This window comes from Pezoporus flaviventris, unplaced genomic scaffold (assembly GCF_033815535.1).
Source record: "Pezoporus flaviventris isolate CSIRO_AGI_PZ_B2104156 unplaced genomic scaffold, CSIRO_AGI_Pfla_v1 ptg000025l, whole genome shotgun sequence".
Taxonomy (NCBI): Eukaryota; Metazoa; Chordata; class Aves; order Psittaciformes; family Psittacidae; genus Pezoporus; species Pezoporus flaviventris.
In genome coordinates this window covers 34,322,673-34,339,078 of record NW_026892573.1, presented here as the reverse complement: position 1 = coordinate 34,339,078, position 16,406 = coordinate 34,322,673, and the positions used below count along the sequence as shown (strand labels likewise).

At 48.9% G+C, this 16,406-nt stretch overlaps 1 protein-coding gene across 4 annotated transcripts in view; it reads left to right on the top strand.

Moving 5' to 3' along the window:
* The window catches only part of FAM168A (family with sequence similarity 168 member A), a 169,626-nt gene that overhangs the window by 33,053 nt on the left and 120,167 nt on the right, over nucleotides 1-16,406 (top strand). For 2 of the 4 annotated variants that reach the window (XM_061458152.1, XM_061458153.1), the window contains one exon: nucleotides 14,236-14,326. The exons of the other annotated variants lie outside the window; for them this stretch is intronic. The gene's annotated coding sequence lies outside the window, so the exon portion shown is untranslated. The remainder of the gene's footprint in view (nucleotides 1-14,235; nucleotides 14,327-16,406) is intronic. 4 annotated transcript variants of the gene reach the window in all.

Here is a 16,406-nt window from a genome sequence, read left to right as displayed (position 1 = left end):
TCTTCATCTCTCAATTCCTGCTCTTGGTGGCAGCTGTTTCGTTCTCCTGCCAAGCAGAGTTCCAGGGGAAAAAGCAAACTGCAAAGGAAGGAATTGTTTGGAATGTTGGATCTAAACATAGATGATGTTGATGATGGCAGGTTCTGTTTTTAGCCTGGCTTCCTGAAGAAAGCAGGTTTGTGCTGCAGGAACATCTGTTTGCCTGCTGCTTCCTCACAGGTTGAGAGTGCACGGGGCAACTTTAGCCAAATATTGATGAAAACATGAGGTTTGCTCCAGGTTTTGGTGTTTGCTGGATGGTGACGAGTGGGAAAGAGCATTGAGCTCAGCAGTGATCTCTGACTGCTGGATGGCAGGCACTGGCAGTGGGACACAGGAGGGGCGTTAAGTCAACACTAGTTTGACTTAGTAAGTCTTGCAGTACATGGGGGTAGTGCAGTGCAGGGGAGCAGGAGAGGTGGAGGAGAGCTCTGTGCCTCACAGATGAGCGAGCTGTGATGCTGCTGTTGGGGTAGAGAATTAAAATGATGGGGAAAACAAGGTTGCAGTAGCTCCCTGGCTCAGAAGTGGCCTTTTCTGTGTCACTGCATAGGCTTCCACAAGAAGGAGCTGTCTTGTGCTCTGTCCCCACCTCCCCATGTGCTAGGATGAGCATTTGTGGATCACTGTTAATTCTAAGGCAGAAGCTCTTCCCTGTGAGGGTGCTGAGGCGCTGGAACAGGCTACTCAGTGAAGTTGCGAATGCCCCATCCCTGGCAGTGTTCAAGGCCAGGTTGGACACAGGGGCTTGGAGCAAGCTGCTCTAGTGGAAGGGGTCCATGCCTATGGCAGGGGTTGGAGCTGGATGATCTCAAGGTCCCTTCCAACCCTTTCTATGATTTTACTCAGGAAACGTTTTTGGCCGTGTTCTTTGGAGTTTGGACCAGCTTACAGCAATGTGGAAGGGAAGCTCAGCGAGGCAGCCATGGGGAAGCCTCTTTGTGCCGTGAGTCATTCCTCCCATCCCACAAAGCTGCTTTGATGTAAGGAGCCTGGCTTTGGGCAGGATTAGTCCCGCTGGCTGCGCAGGTTGTGGGGGGTCCAAGAGAGGCAGCACATGGCACTGGGAGAAGAGTATCAGGCAGCACCTCCATGTTAACCATGATGACTGAGCACAGAGGGGAGGTGGTGAAGTCCAGCAGAGCTTCTCAGCTTGAGTCCTCATGTTTTTAGATTGGATACAAGGAAGAAGTTCTTTACTGTTAAGGGTGCTGAGGCACTGGAATGGGTTGCCCAAGGAGGTTGTGAATGCTCCATCCCTGGCAGTGTTCAAGGCCAGGTTGGACGAGGCCTTGGGTGCCATGGTTTAGTGTGAGGTGTCCCTGCCCATGGCAGGGGGTTGGAACTGAATGATCTTAAGGTCCTTTCCAACCCTAAGGATTCTATGATTCTATGTTTTCTCTGCTGCTTTAGAATATCCTGTGTCAGTTGGAAGGGAACTGCAATGATCATCTAGGCCTGATTATTTCAGGGCTGACCAAAGGTTAAAGCATGTTTTTAAGGGCATTGTCCAAGTGGCTCTTAAACACTGACAGGTTTGGGATGTCGGCCACCTCCCTAAGAAGCCTATTCCAGTGTTTAACTACCTTCTTCATAAAGAAATGCCTCCTAATGTCCAATATAAACCTCCCCTGATGTAGCTTTGAACCATTCCCATGCATCCTATCATTGGATCCCAGGGAGAAGAGATAAGATCACCTCCCTCTCCGCTTCCCCTCGTTAGGAAGCTGTAGAGATCCATGAGGTTTCCCCTCAGCCTCCTCTCCAAAGCAGATAAGCCAGGGTCCTTAGGCACTTCTCATTGGATATTCCTTCCAGCCCTTCCACTGCCCTTGTTGCCCTCTTCTCAATGCATTCAAGGACCTTCCCATCCCTCTCAAATGGTGAGGCCCAGCACTGCACATGGGACTCAGGGTGAGCCGCATCAACACTGAGTGCAGCAGGATAATCACCTCTTTAGACCTGCTGGTCTTGATGTGCTTGATGCACCCCAGGATGTGGTTTGCCCTCAGTGCTGACTCTGTTGAGGCTGCTGTCACCCAGCATCCCCAGATCCCCCTCTGCAGGGCTGCTCTCCAGCCACTCCTCTCCCAGTTTCATAGCATCATGGAATGGTTTACGTTGGAAGGGACCTTAAACCTCATCTAGATGGGGACTGGAGCAAGCTGCTCTAGTGAAAGGTGTCCCTGCCCGTGGCAGGGGGCTGGAACTGGATGAGCTTTAAGCTCCTTTCCAACCCAGAGCCTTGTGTGCTGCTCTGAGTTCTGTGTCCATAAGCCATGCAGAAGCGGGTTATTTCTTTTCAGCACTAGATAAATTGATGAGAGAAAAAATACACACTATCGATTTGCCTTTTCCTGTGGCTTTGAGAGGCTGTTAATGCAGCGAGTCCACAAGAGCACTTGTGTCTGCCTGCACAGTCAGCTCTAATAAATTGACTTTGTAAAGAACCCTTTTTAGTCTGTAGTCTCAGTGACTTGATTTGTGCAGTAGATGATATCTCCTGGCACATAATTACTCATTTTAGGTTGTGGAAAGGGTTGGAGGAGAATTGTTGATGCATTCTCTGTAGCACTAAACATCTCTCCTATTACTCATACAAGTGTTTTTCTCTCCGTTGTCTTCTTTATTGGAGCAGAGTAGAGAGGTTCTTAGGGATATATTTGTTTTCAGTGTTCTGATTGATAGTGCAGACACTTTGTAGAGGTAATTCCTGCACATCAGTGTATGGAAATAGTCAGGATCATGGCAAGGGCAATGATTTATATTCAGGACACCAACTATTTCTCTCTCTCAGGGTCACCACTGTGTAAGCAGGTTATTTACCATAATGAGTTGTGACCCTTTGCTTCTTGTTTTGGGACAGAAATAATAACCTGCAGCAGGACACATGGTGATAGTTGCATTAATGATGGAATGAAAGCAATTTGATAGCATCTAAGAGAACAGGATACCCAAGGAGCTGTCAGTCTGGTGGTGGTCATGATCTGAGGATGCCAAGGAAGGCAGTGGAGAGATGCTGACATGCCGAGCGGTTTGATGCTTGTCAAGAAGTTTGCTTTTGTGGAGAGGTGCTTCGTGCAAACACCTCTCTTATCACTGTACTCATGATAGCTCCTGGATTGCCTCTGGTAGGGGGTTGACCATCTCTGCAGATGATGAGGGCACAGAGGATGTCATTAACTTCTATTTACCAAGGATCTCCATGTCTTTGTGTCTATGATACTGGGGAGCAGCAGGCTACAAGATAGGTGGAAAACTGGTTGCAAAGGTCAGTGGTTTAATGTGTTTTGAACAGGCTACTCAATGAAGTTGTGAATGCCCCATCCCTGGCAGTGTTCAAGGCCAGGTTGGACACAGGGGCTTGGAGCAAGCTGCTCTAGTGGAAGGGGTCCCTGCCCGTGGCAGGGGTTGGAGCTGGATGAGCTTTAAGGTCCCTTCATCCCAAACCAGTGTGGGATTCTATGGTTGAGATGGCTGAAGTGATGAGCTGGGTCTGCTCAACCCGGAGAAAGCGCAGAGAAAACCTCACTGTGGCTGTTATCTTCATCTGTGCAAAGGGGAGATCACAGGGGAGGTGGTGCCTGACTCTCAGAGGTGTGGAGTGATAAGAAGCAACAGGCACCAGTTGGATTTGGGTTACGTGTGGTGGGGGAGGAAAAACAACCCCAAACCCTCAGCTATTGCCTGAGGAAACATGGGAATCCCCATCAGAAAGATGGAGATTAGAAAGCCAGGAATAGATCCAGTATTGTGCTTGCTTTGCCTCTGGGACTTCATGAGGGAAGTATCACCTTCTCTTCTTACAAAGGTAAAGGAAAAAAAAACCCAAATCCAACAAAAGCTATCCTGGAAATAGGTTCTGTGTGTGTTATTTGTACTGCTAGAAGTAGGCATCCTCTTGCAGTCCATCCGTATCTTATAGGATCATATATAGAATCCCAGCCTGGTTTGGGTTGGAATGGACCTTAAAGCCCATCCAGTCCCAACCCCTGCCACAGGCAGGGACCCCTTCCACAAGAGCAGCTTGCTCCAAGCCCCTGTGTCCAACCTGGCCTTGAGCACTGCCAGGGATGGGGCAGCCACAGCTTCTCTGGGCACCCTGTGCCAGCGCCTCAGCACCCTCCCAGGGAAGAGCTTCTGCCTAAGAGCTCAGCTCAGTCTCCCCTCGGGCAGGTTCAAGCCATTCCCCTTGGCCTGTTCCTATTTGCTCTTATAAATAGTCCCTGAGATGGGCACTGGTGCATTTCATGTCCCAGCTTGTTGAAACCAAAGTGAACATCACTGAGGAAGGTTTTGCTGCCCAGTTTTGCTGCTCAGTGCAACACAAATGACCCCTTTTCACTCCCTTAAGAAACATTCGAGTCTCTTTGGAGGAATAAAAGTGCAGTGCCACGTTTAGTCCTAAATTGAAGATTTCCAACGCTGTGTTGACTACAAGCATATGTTAGTGAAACATGTCCCTGCTTTGCGGATGCTTTTTGTACTTCTGTGGCAAGCACATTTAAAACAAGCATGGAAAATGTGCTGCTGGAGCAACCCAGCACTGATGCTTGGGTCATGCCCATGACTTAATAGGTCTTTCTTTTCCCTTGCTATCTGTATTAAATCAATGATTCATATAAATGATGCTGAAGGGAGTGAACTGTTATTACATGGGATCAGAAGCTGCCAAACTCAAGGCAGAACTTGCAGTGCACGAGCTAAGATGGAGTTTTGAGTTCTGAAAGCAGAAAATGGAAACCTTCACCCCAACCAAACTGCATGAACTGGAATTGCCATGATCACAGCCAGGAGATTTTGGAAGCAAAGCTTGCGTGGTTGTGGCATCTTTGGGGTCTTTGGCCCATTTGGAGGCTTTCCAGAACGTGCAGTTGAATGTAAAATACCAGCTCGGGGGGAATAATTGCGCTTCATTGCCCAGATCTGCAGAGGAATTTGGGAATTTAACAACATTGCTCCAGTGGGAGTTGAGCCCCTCAATCTCTTTGAGGGATTAGACTCATGTCTATGTAATATGGGTTGTTTCTTATCTCTACAAGAGAGGAATAGCTCCTCTTCTCTCCTGGCGAGATGCTCTAAAGGAAAACACTTGAGCTATTCCTTTTTGTGGTCAGAGGTATCTCGATTGCGCAGCTCTAGGCAGGGTGATGGTCTTGGCTCACAACAGGTTCTCCAGGTATGTTTCCAGGCCTGTTTGAAGATGAACTGGAGCTTCACTGAGAGAGAGGGCGCATCAAGGATGCTTGCTCAGAAGGTGATAAGCTTTGGTGGTGCCTGTTCCATGCTATTGCTTTGGAATATGTCTCACTTTGGTGAGTGGAGAGGGAAATATCTGTCATGTAGCTTCATTTCGCTGTGTGCTTTGCACAGAATGTGATGTGGCCCTTTGCAGGTGGCATTTGGAATGGAAGAAGATAGTCCAATAATGAGAAGAAAATGGGAGAGTGGAAGCACTGGATGTTGTGTAAAGGGAAGTGGGTGAAAGATATATTTTTAGGAATTCTTTAGAGGAAAGTCCAGGATTTTTTGTGCAAGGAAAAGTAGTTTTCAAAGCAGGAATGAACACGGCAGAAAGCAGAGGAGGACATGGAAAGTGTAGGGTAGAGAAGGGGCCATGGGTGGGATGGAGAAGGGCAGTTGCAGTGGAGGTGTTGGTATGGCAGAGCTGCTGAGAGCAACGTGCAGTGACTTGGAATGAGGGTGTGTGCTTGTTAGAGTTGATGTGGAAGTTCAGGAGTACCAGGACGCACCAGAAACAGGAACTTTATCCAGGTTGGATGAGGCTTGGAGCAAGCTGCTCTAGTGGAAGGTGTCCCTGCCTGTGGCAGGGGTTGGAGCTGGAGGAGCTTTAAGGTCCCTTCCAACCCAAACCATTCCATGATTCCTTGAAATGCATTATCAAAACTGGGAAACTCCACACTCTCCAGTTACTAAACAATTACTAACAGATAATTTCTGGCCTGCTTAGTGAGCTGACCTGATTGCAAGACATGGGATGTGTGGAGCGAGGATGAGAGTGCACTTAGGCCTAGCTTTTGCTGTGATTGGCCAGTAGTGGAACAGTAAATGATTAAAGTCCTTTACAAAAGCTGTTACAGGGCTGGAAGGAAGTGTTTTCTTTCTCTCTACTATTATAAAGGATTTCTTGATCCATCTGCAGTGTGATTGCTGTAAGAATTGCTGGATGTTGCTCTGAGTTTTGGCTGCCTTTTCCACTGGTGCTGCTGTAATACAGAATCATAGTGTCAAGTGGGTTGGAAAAGCCCTTCAAGCTCATCCAGTCCAACCATTCCCAGCACTGCCAAGGCCACCACTGCCCCATGGCACTGAGGCCTCGTCTCCACGGGGTGTGAACCCTTGCAGGGCCGGTGCCTGCAGCCCTGCCCTGGGCAGCCTGTTCCAATTCCTGAGCACCCTCTGGGGCAGGAATTGTTCCTCAGCTCCATCTAAACCTGCCCTGGTGCAGCTGAGGCCGTTTCCTCTCGTCCCATCCCTTGTTGTGTGGTTCTATTACAAACTCCAGACCTGGAGCAGATGTGGATGTAGCAACATTTCCTTGTGAACTGGCACATTTGAAAGATTGGCCTTACAAGAATTACTCTTTTTAAAATAGATGTAAATATCAAAGCAAACCAGATCACACTCTAAGTCTTTCTTATCTGCTGATGTGAGTTCAGATTGCAGCGGCTGACTTCAGTATCTTGAATCCACCCATCTGCTGCTGTGTCAGCTCCAGCTCCGTACGTGAATCCTCTCCAGTGGTGACATCCAGAGCTCAACTCAGTAACTGATCAATAAGTAAAAGTGTTGATGGGATTTGCTGCTTTTCCTCATCTTGCTCGGCCCTTCTAGCCTTGATACAGCATCCTTTGAGTGGAAAAGTGATTATCATGGAATCACAGCGTGGTTTGGGTTGGAAGGGACCTTAAAGCTCACTCAGTCCCAACCCCTGCCACGGGCAGGGACCCCTTCCACTGGAGCAGCTTGCTCCAAGCCCCTGTGTCCAACCTGGCCTTGAACACTGCCAGGGATGGGGCAGCCACAGCTTCTCTGGGCACCCTGTGCCAGCGCCTCAGCACCCTCCCAGGGAAGAGCTTCTGCCTAAGAGCTCAGCTCAGTCTCCCCTCGAGCAGGTTAAAGCCATTCCCCTTGGCCTATCAAACCATCATTAACATCTGGTCTTGGCAGCCTTTCTCTCCTGAGGATCCCCAGCGTGCTGCAGGGGTGAATTTCTTGTTCTGCCCTTTTCACTCAGTGCAGATTCTCTTGGCTGCACCGTGTATTTCCTTCCTTTAGGCTGAAGCATTTTTCCTGGGAGTTTCACTCCTCCTCTGCTGCCTTTTCCCATCCTAGGCTCCTTTAACTCTGCTGGTACAACTGTGAGGGGCCAGATGGTGAACCAGAGCAGCTAAACCAAGGTTATTTTTAACCCAGATCACATCACAAAGCTGGTTCCCTGCACAGCTCCATAGCAGTCCTGTTGGTACAAAGGCAACGGGCAATGGAGGGGAGGAAGGAAGGGAACGTGCTTCCAGCCAGAAATGTCCCTGTGGTTTCCTGCAGCGTTTGCTGCCTTCCAAAATGATTTCTTTCCATGCTTTTATTTCCTGCTAGGTGTTTTCACAGATGTTTTGGCTTCCAGTCCCTCCACGTGGATCTCATCTGGTAGTTCTTTTGCCCATGCCTCTGGGTTCTCAGGGTTTGGGTTTTAGTTTAACGTGCCCTTAGAACTGAACTTGGCTCCATTCTGGATAATCTGTGTCTGTTCATGAACACTTTGCCCTATTCTTCCTTAATTTAGATGCAAAATGTGTGAGGCTCTGTAACAAATGGCTCTGGCATTCTCTCTGTGGTATCTCCTTGCTCCCAACTCAATACCATGTGGTTAATTCTTGCCTTTATGTTATAGTGCTTTAACGATATTCCCTGTGTGAGTAAAGGTGTCTGAGTGAAGCACTGTCAGTGCTTTTCCTAATGTCTAAATACATTGTCTGTGATGTTCTTATTGGTTTGGGTTAGAAAGGACCTTGAGGCTCATCCAGCTCCAACCCCTGCCATGGGCAGGGACCCCTTCCACTGGAGCAGCTTGCTCCAAGCCCCTGTGTCCAACATGGCCTTGAACACTGCCAGGGATGGGGCAGCCACAGCTTCTCTGTTCAGTCCATTCCAGTGTCCCACCACCCTCCCAGGGAAGAGCTTCTGCCTTATCCCCAATCTAAACTTCCCCTGTTTCAGTCTGAACCCATCACCCCTTGTCCTGTCACTCCAGTCCCTGATGAAGAGTCCCTCCCCAGCATCCTTGTAGCCCCCTTCAGACACTGGAAGCTGCTCTGAGGTGTCCACGCAGCTTCTCTTCTCCAGGCTCAACAGCTCCAATGTTTTCAGCCTGGCTTCATCTGGAATCCCTCTTTTGTGATGCTGTGAAGGTTTGTGTTGGAGTGTTTGTCTTAGGTTTAGTTTTTATATAGACATAAAGGTCAAACTGAGGCTGCTGTCAATGAAAGGTGAATTTTTATTCTTAAGATGATGGCTGCACATCATTTTTTAACACTGCAGCTTTCTGAAGGTTCAGTATTGTCACTAGTGCAGTAAATTGTTTCCTTCTATCAGCGCTAATCTTAGATAATGGAATTGTTTTCTTTTGACTGCAAAGTCATCTGGGACTTGGAAACCTCCAGGTGTCTGCTAATAAATGAATTGCTCAATGAGAATAACTAATCCAGAATCAATACTTGAGGAACTGGCACTGAAAAATGAATGAAGCAGGAGGTGAATAACTTCAGCATCTGCTTCTGAAGGGTTTCTCCTGCTGGAAACAAAGCGGGCTGCATCAGGAGCATGAGCAGGATGTCGAGGGAGATGATTCTTTAGATTGGATATAAGGAGGAAATTCTTTCCTCTTAGGGTGGTGAGGCCCTGGAATGGGTTGCCCAGGGGGGTTGTGAATGCTCCATCAAGGTGTTCAAGGCCAGGCTGGACAGAGCCTTGGGTGCCATGGTTTAGTGTGAGGTGTCCCTGCCCATGGCAGGTGGGGTGGAACTGGATGATCTTAAGGTCCTTTCCAACCCAAACTATTCTGTGGTTCTATGATTCTGTGATTCTATGATTCTCCGATTCTCCCCTTGTACTCTGCTCTGGTGAGACCCCACTTGCAGCACTGGGTGCAGTTCTGGGGTCCTCAACATCAGAAGGACATGGAGCTGTTGGAGCAAGTCCAGAGGAGGCCACGAGGATGAGCAGGGGCTGGAGCAGCTCCTGTATGGAGCCAGGCTGAGAGCATTGGGGCTGTTGAGGGTGGAGAAGAGAAGCTGCGTGGAGACCTCAGAGCAGCTTCCAGTGTGTGAAGGGGGCTGCAAGGATGCTGGAGAGGGACTCTTCATCAGGGACTGCAGTGATAGGACAAGGGGTGATGGGTTCAAACTGAAACAGGGCAAGTTTAGATTGGGGATAAGGCAGAAGCTCTTCCCTGGGAGGGTGCTGAGGCGCTGGCCCAGGGTGCCCAGAGAAGCTGTGTCTGCCCCATCCCTGGCAGTGTTCAAGGCCAGGTTGGACACAGGGGCTTGGAGCAAGCTGCTCCAGTGGAAGGGGTCCCTGCCCATGGCAGGGGTTGGAGCTGGATGAGCTTTAAGGTCCTTTCCAGCACAAACCAGTCTGGGATTCTGTGTTTTATTTGTCATCCAGAGGAACGTGCAGATACAAGGACAAGTCTCCTGTGTGAGGCTACACAAGCTCAGTGTCATCCCTCCCCGTTACCCCAAGAGGCGTTTTATCTCCAATCTCAGCCAATTTAATTGTATTTATTGGAGCCCGCAAGATCCCTTTCCATGTTGCTGGGTTTGGATTCTCAAAGGGTTAAACCCAAAATGCTGTGGAATAAGATTTAAAGGCAAGTGCCTGGCTCCAGACAAGCATCGTTAGACCGTGTCCTGTTGGATTTTAGCTCCTAATGTTTTTTCTTCCTTAAAAAGTCCTGGTCTCAGTGGGTGTCCTGATGGATGGCTGTGCCATTCGAGGGACTCAAGCGGTACAGAAGGCTTTTGAGATAGAAAATTGGCTCATAGGAAAGTTTTGCAACTGAATCAAGTTGTTTGCTCAGTGGATCATGTTTAGTTTTACTCTCCAGCATGTCAGACACTTAGAAAATGCCTTTATCTCCTGTTGATAAGTAGTTGTGGAGTGTATTTGTATTGAATTCTCCTAACACTGCTGTATCAGAGCCATCTACAATCTACCAGGCAGGACTTTAATCACCACATTGTAATTAATCCTTAATCTATTTTATAATGTGTGTACCCAGCTCCTACCACTGGAGCCCACTTGTGTGGAAAGAACAAAAGTCACGGATAAAAAAATGGGAATTACAGAAGAATAATGGTGATAATGGGTTGAAATTTAAACAGAGGAGCTTTAGGTTGGATGTAAGGCAGAAGCTCTTCCCTATGGGGTGCTGAGGCGCTGGCACAGGGTGCCCAGAGAAGCTGTGGCTGCCCCATCCCTGGCAGTGTTCAAGGCCAGGTTGGACACAGGGGCTTGGAGCAAGCTGCTCCAGTGGAAGGGGTCCCTGCCCATGGCAGGGGTTAGTACTAGATAAGCTTTAAGGTCCCTTCAGCCCCAAACCAGGCTGGGATTCTGTGATTCCATGAGCATGGTGGTGCCAGCAGAGCCTCCCAGTATGGTATTTCCCTAAATTTTCCAATCTGATCCCTCCTCCTGTTTTCCCTATGTAACATGTATTTGGTTTTCCTCATTCTCTAATGAATGTCTGTACTTCTGCTCAAAGACCTTGCTTGGGAGTAGCTTTGTTTCTGCCAATCCATCTCAGTGTTGTGGTGTTTGGCATGACTGTGGGCAGAGAACGTGGCAGGCCAGGGCTGCAGCTGAAGAGAGGTAGGAGATGGGGATACAGCATGAAGGAAAGTATGGTCCTGCATCTTCTCACACGCTGAAGTGGAAAATCCACTTGAAACTGGATTTCATAGGATCATGGAATGATTTATGTTTGAAAGGACCTGAAAGCTCATCCAGTTCCAACCCCCTTCCCAACACCTTCTACCAGAGCAGCTTGCTCCAAGCCCCTGTGTCCAACCTGGCCTTGAACACTGCCAGGGAAGGGGCATTTCTGGTGTGTTAGTACCTGTTTGGATTATTTCCTGACCCTTTATGACTGGTTTTTGAACGGTGATGGAGGGCAGCTCAGTGCAGCTTCTCTCTGCTGTCCAGGCATTATGTACCTAATCATTCTGACTCCTGGTCAAGCTAAAGCAGAAAAGGGACCAAAACCCACCTCCATAAGGGTGATTTTACTGCACGTCTGTGTGGCAGCGCAATGCAAGAAGCTATTGATGCTATTGCAGCTGAAGAATGATCCCACTGACAAGGTTAATGGGAGCTGGTACAATACTTCCCTTTGTCTCTTTAGCAGCTAGAGCTGAACCAAAGGTGAACTTCCTGATAACCCCATGGCATTAAGGTTGTTTCATAGTGTCCTCCTGCTAAATTGAGGTGGTGCCTTGAAACCCTCATGTGTTCATCCCACATAGCAGGGTTGGATGCATCCAGGGAACCTTTACTATTTGCTAAGCTGAGTTTATTGACTTCCTTCCAAGTGTAAAGATGTAAAAATGTTCCAAAACTTGGACTTGAGAAGCAAATGGAGCTGTCAAAGCTGCTCTGCTGAATGAAAGCATAATGGCAAAGGCATTGGGAGTGTGAAAGCAGTGGAAGGAATGATCATCGATGCCGTGCTTGATGCTGAGTCTGGGGTAGCTGCACATGGTGCTTATCCAAGGTCACTAAAGGTGGAGGAAGACCTGGAGGAGGTGGTTTTCTCCCCCTTTTCCTTGACCCCAGGTTATTTTCTGCTTCTTTCCTGCCACAAAAGGAGCCATTTGTTTGATTACATCAGATGTTACCGAAGCTTTTGGAAGTGAAACTGCAGCCCACGTATCCTCGAGAACTGGCTGTGTGTATTCCTGGAAGGGAGTTAAAATGGGGCTGGGTTATATTTGGTACCTCTCGAAGCACTGAGGCTACTTTGGAGTACAGAATGTGCTCAAAGAGACACTAATTTGCCCCTGCAGAGCTTGATGTGATGCGATCTGTCAAGTCCTTGTTTCTGCTGGAATTCTCTTGGTCTTTCGTCTCTCTCCTAAGGATGTGTTGTGTTGGGGACCAGAAAGGGGAGTCAAAAGCCTAAAAACAGGGTAAAATACAGGGCTTGGAGCAAGCTGCTCTAGTGGAAGGTGTCCCTGCCTGTGGCAGGGGGTTGGAACTGGATGAGCTTTAAGGTCCCTTCAAACCAAACCTTTCCATGGTTCTATGGAATTGCAAGTACTGAATATGCTTTTTATAAGGTGGAAATACAGAAGTCAAGCAGCTTTGCTACAGGTGGAAATGTTGCTGAGTTGTTTCCCTGAGTGCATTCGTGGTCTTGGTGGCAAGTGGTGGGATTAACAGGACTTTGGAGCATCAGTGTAATATGTTCCTCTTTCTCCGTAAGGATGCCATCTCAGGTGGTGGTTTCCTGCAGCAGGAGATTCAAGAAACTTCAGTAAAAATGAATATTTATCCTTTTATTAATTTTTGATTTCATGCTGTTTCATTTGCTGGGCTTGAAGAGCCTCTCTCTTGATGTTCTGTTGCAGGGAAAGATGGGATGGATCAGCATTCCCAAAGGCACTCAGCATTTTCATTGACGTGCAACCAAAAGAGAGCCATGGAACTGTGAGGGCTGGAGCAGCTCTGCTCTGGAGCCAGGCTGAGAGAGCTGGGCTGGGTGAGCCTGGAGAAGAGAAGGCTCCTGAAGGGGAGACCTGAGAGCAGCTCCAGTGCCTGAAGGGGCTGCAGGAAAGCTGGAGAGGGGCTTGGGACAAGGGATGTAGGGACAGGCCAAGGGGAATGGCTTGAACCTGCCCGAGGGGAGACTGAGCTGAGCTCTTAGGCAGAAGCTCTTCCTTGTGAGGGTGCTGAGGCGCTGGCACAGGGTGCCCAGAGAAGCTGTGGCTGCCCCATCCCTGGCAGTGTTCAAGGCCAGGTTGGACACGGGCTTGGAGCAAGCTGCTCTAGTGGAAGGGGTCCCTGCCCGTGGCAGGGGTTGGAGCTGGAGGAGCCTTAAGCTCCCTTCCACCCAAACCATTCTGTGATTCTGTGGTTTTCTGTGTCCTGTGTTCTCCCCGGGGGTGTTTCTGAGGGAACACCAACCCTGGATCTGTGGTCAGGAGAAATGGGATATGTATTTAATGTAAACCTTTTGGTAGCGGGTTGATTAAAATAAACAACTGTTAGAAGGAGCAGTGGTCCTGCCTTGTGAACAGTGGGGTTTCTGTTCCTCTCTATAATGCATAAAGCATGTGGAGCTGCTCAAGAGCTTTTTTTGTGCTGTACTTATCCCGAGGTGTTTGTTTTCAGTCCTTTGAGCTTTTATGTCAGCTGGGAAGGGTGGTGTAGGAGGGATGTGTAAAACTTGGGCTAAATCCCGTTCTGTCTCAGATCCTCATTAACAAGTAGGTAAGTGGAAGCTTGAACTTTGTTTTCTCCTTTTTGAAAGCTGAGGGGACCCTTGTTCTGATTTCATCCCCTTCTGATGCTCTTTGCTGCTGGTTTCTACTCCGTTCTTCAGCAGAGTGTAGGCAAAGCATAGCTGGTGTAGACTCTGTGCAGGATGCAGGGGTGGGTATTGCACCCCGAGTCACTGAGCTGTAGCATGGAGCTGGAGGAGGATTCTGTGTCGTGATTTGAAGGTGCTCATGTTTAATCTCATAGAACCCCAGAGTGGTTTGGGTTGAAGGAAGCTTAAAGCTCATCCAGTTCCATCCCCTGCCATAGGCAGGGACACCTTCCATAGAGCAGGAAGGGAAGTGGAGATACTGGTTTGCAGGAGAGGTGCAGCGTGTTTGTGTATCTGTGTTTAATGACAGCAGGTAGGAAGCAGGAGCTGCAGACCACTCACATCAATCATGCTGTCTTTGTCCAACTGCAGGGCTGGTTGCCAGCTCCGGCATCCCTTCCCTCCCTTCCTCTTATCCTTCATCTCCATCGCTCCTCCTTTTCTGACTGCACTTCTTACATGTACCCATTGCTCCTTCTGCTCTGGTGGAGGTAAAGACCTCTCATTGCTCCAGGAGCTGTGGTTTCCATCCGACAGGTTTGTCTTTGGATCCTCACGGTGTTTTCTTCCTCTTGTGTCTCCTGCAGAGCTGTGGAATGCTGTGAAGACTCTGCCCTTCAGCCCTAGGCACGCTCCTCTCCGGATTATCTCCATCCAAAGGAAGCTCAGATCCAAGAGGTATCAATTCCTGCTTTATGTGCGCTATTCATTTGAGTTTAGATACTTCTCCAAACACCTTTTTTCCCTCCACAGGCAGCAGAGCTTTGGATGCTGTGGAGGTTCAAATGGTGATTCTGAAGCGTTGGTGTTTGCTGTGGGTTGGACCCATAATATTAAATGACCTTTGGTACAGGATCACATGATGTTTTAAAAGCAGCAAGTGATTTTGGGGTCAAGAAATGCCTAAAGTGATGCTCCAGCAGCAGTGTCTGGTGCATTGCGTTGTGTTGATTTCTAAAGTTAATGAAGCTGAGGTGCTCAGCAGGCTGGAGTGGAGCACACAGCAGGAATGTGCTGCTCCCATAAGGAGCTGTGAGAGTGAAGGGGTTTTTAAGTGTTTATGAGTCCCAGTATCTCCTTAGCAAATGATTTAGTCTTGGTTTATAGTAAGAAGAAGGTGAAGAGCACCGTTGTGTTCACTGCCTGGGTCAGAATCCCTGCTGTGGCAAAGGCAGGATTCTTGGCATGAGTTTGTGCCGTGTGCCTGTGGACAGGGAAATCATTTCCAAATAGTTTCTGTTGCAGCCTTTTGTAAAGGGAAAATAGAAACAGTTTTTCTTTAAATACTGGTTTTCAGTGTGTTGTGCTCTGCAGAATGGTCTGAGCTGCTCCTACCTTAGCCATTTATTTCTGTGTATGGTGTCTAGTGTTGTGAAAGCGTTTATATAGAAAACAATCCAATACCTCAGTGTAGTGGTGTAAAATCATGGAATCACAGAATCCCAGCCTGGTTTACGTTGGAAGGGAGCTCAAAGCTCCTCCAGTTCCAACCCCCTGCCACAGGCAGGGACCCCTTCCATAGAGCAGCTTGCTCCAAGCCCCTGTGTCCAACCTGGCCTTGAACACTGCCAGGGATGGGGCAGCCACAGCTTCTCTGGGCACCCTGTGCCAGCGCCTCAGCACCCTCCCAGGGAAGAGCTTCTGCCTAAGAGCTCAGCTCAGTCTCCCCTCTGGCAGGTTAAAGCAATACAGCTGATGGTTAAAAATGAACATGCACTTGAGGAAATCCCTGTGCTGCACACAGTTATGGGCTGGGGAGTTTGCTCAGCAAATGGCACTGTACTGCTGCCCTGGGCTTAACTTTTCCCCTAGGTATCCACACTTGCTGCAGAGAAGACACTGGGGTAGCCAAAGCATCACTGACCCAATCCAGCTGTTCCTGTGCAGGAGGATGGGGAAAACAGGGTTGACTTTTACATGGTTTGCTTTCTGCTTAGTCACATGAACTTTAAATGTCAGCAGCCAGGATACCCGCTGAGTGCTCTGCTCCCACTCGAGGCAGATTTGCTGGAAACCAGTTGCAAACAACAGCAGTGCTGAGGGGGTGCTCTCTGCTCCATGGTCCACTGCACTGCACTGGGATGGAACATTTAGGCATCTCGTGCTCCTCATCCATGAGTCCAGAGGAGGCTACGGAGATGCTGCGAGGGCTGGGGCAGCTCTGCTCTGGAGCCAGGCTGAGAGAGCTGGGCTGGGTGAGCCTGGAGAAGAGAAGGCTCCTGAAGGGGAGACCTGAGAGCAGCTCCAGTGCCTGAAGGGGCTGCAGGAAAGCTGGAGAGGGGCTTGGGACAAGGGCCTGTAGGGACAGGCCAAGGGGAATGGCTTGGAAGGGGCTTGGAGCAAGCTGCTCTAGTGGAAGGTGTCCCTGCCTGTGGCAGGGGTTGCAGCTGGAGGAGCTTTAAGGTCCCTTCCAGCCCAAACCAGGCTGAGATTCTGTGCTGCCTGGGAGAGGGTGTGACACACTACAGAGATGCTCCTGAAGGACCCATCCAAGTGGGTGATGGCAGGAGATACACTTGAGGAATGATTTTCTCTTCCTGCTGAAGAAGTGCAATAGAAGTGTGCTAAGTTCTTGCAGTCTCTGTAGCTAAGATGAGGTTAGAGGGAAGCATCCAGTATGTTCCCTACACCCTTCCTGCCTCCCTGCAGTGTTTGCTCCACATTTCCACTCTCACAAAGCCACTGGAAGCAGTGGCCTTTCTTTCAGATGTATGATTTATCACCTCCTCCTGGTGTGCCAGCCTTGTTTGTATTGATA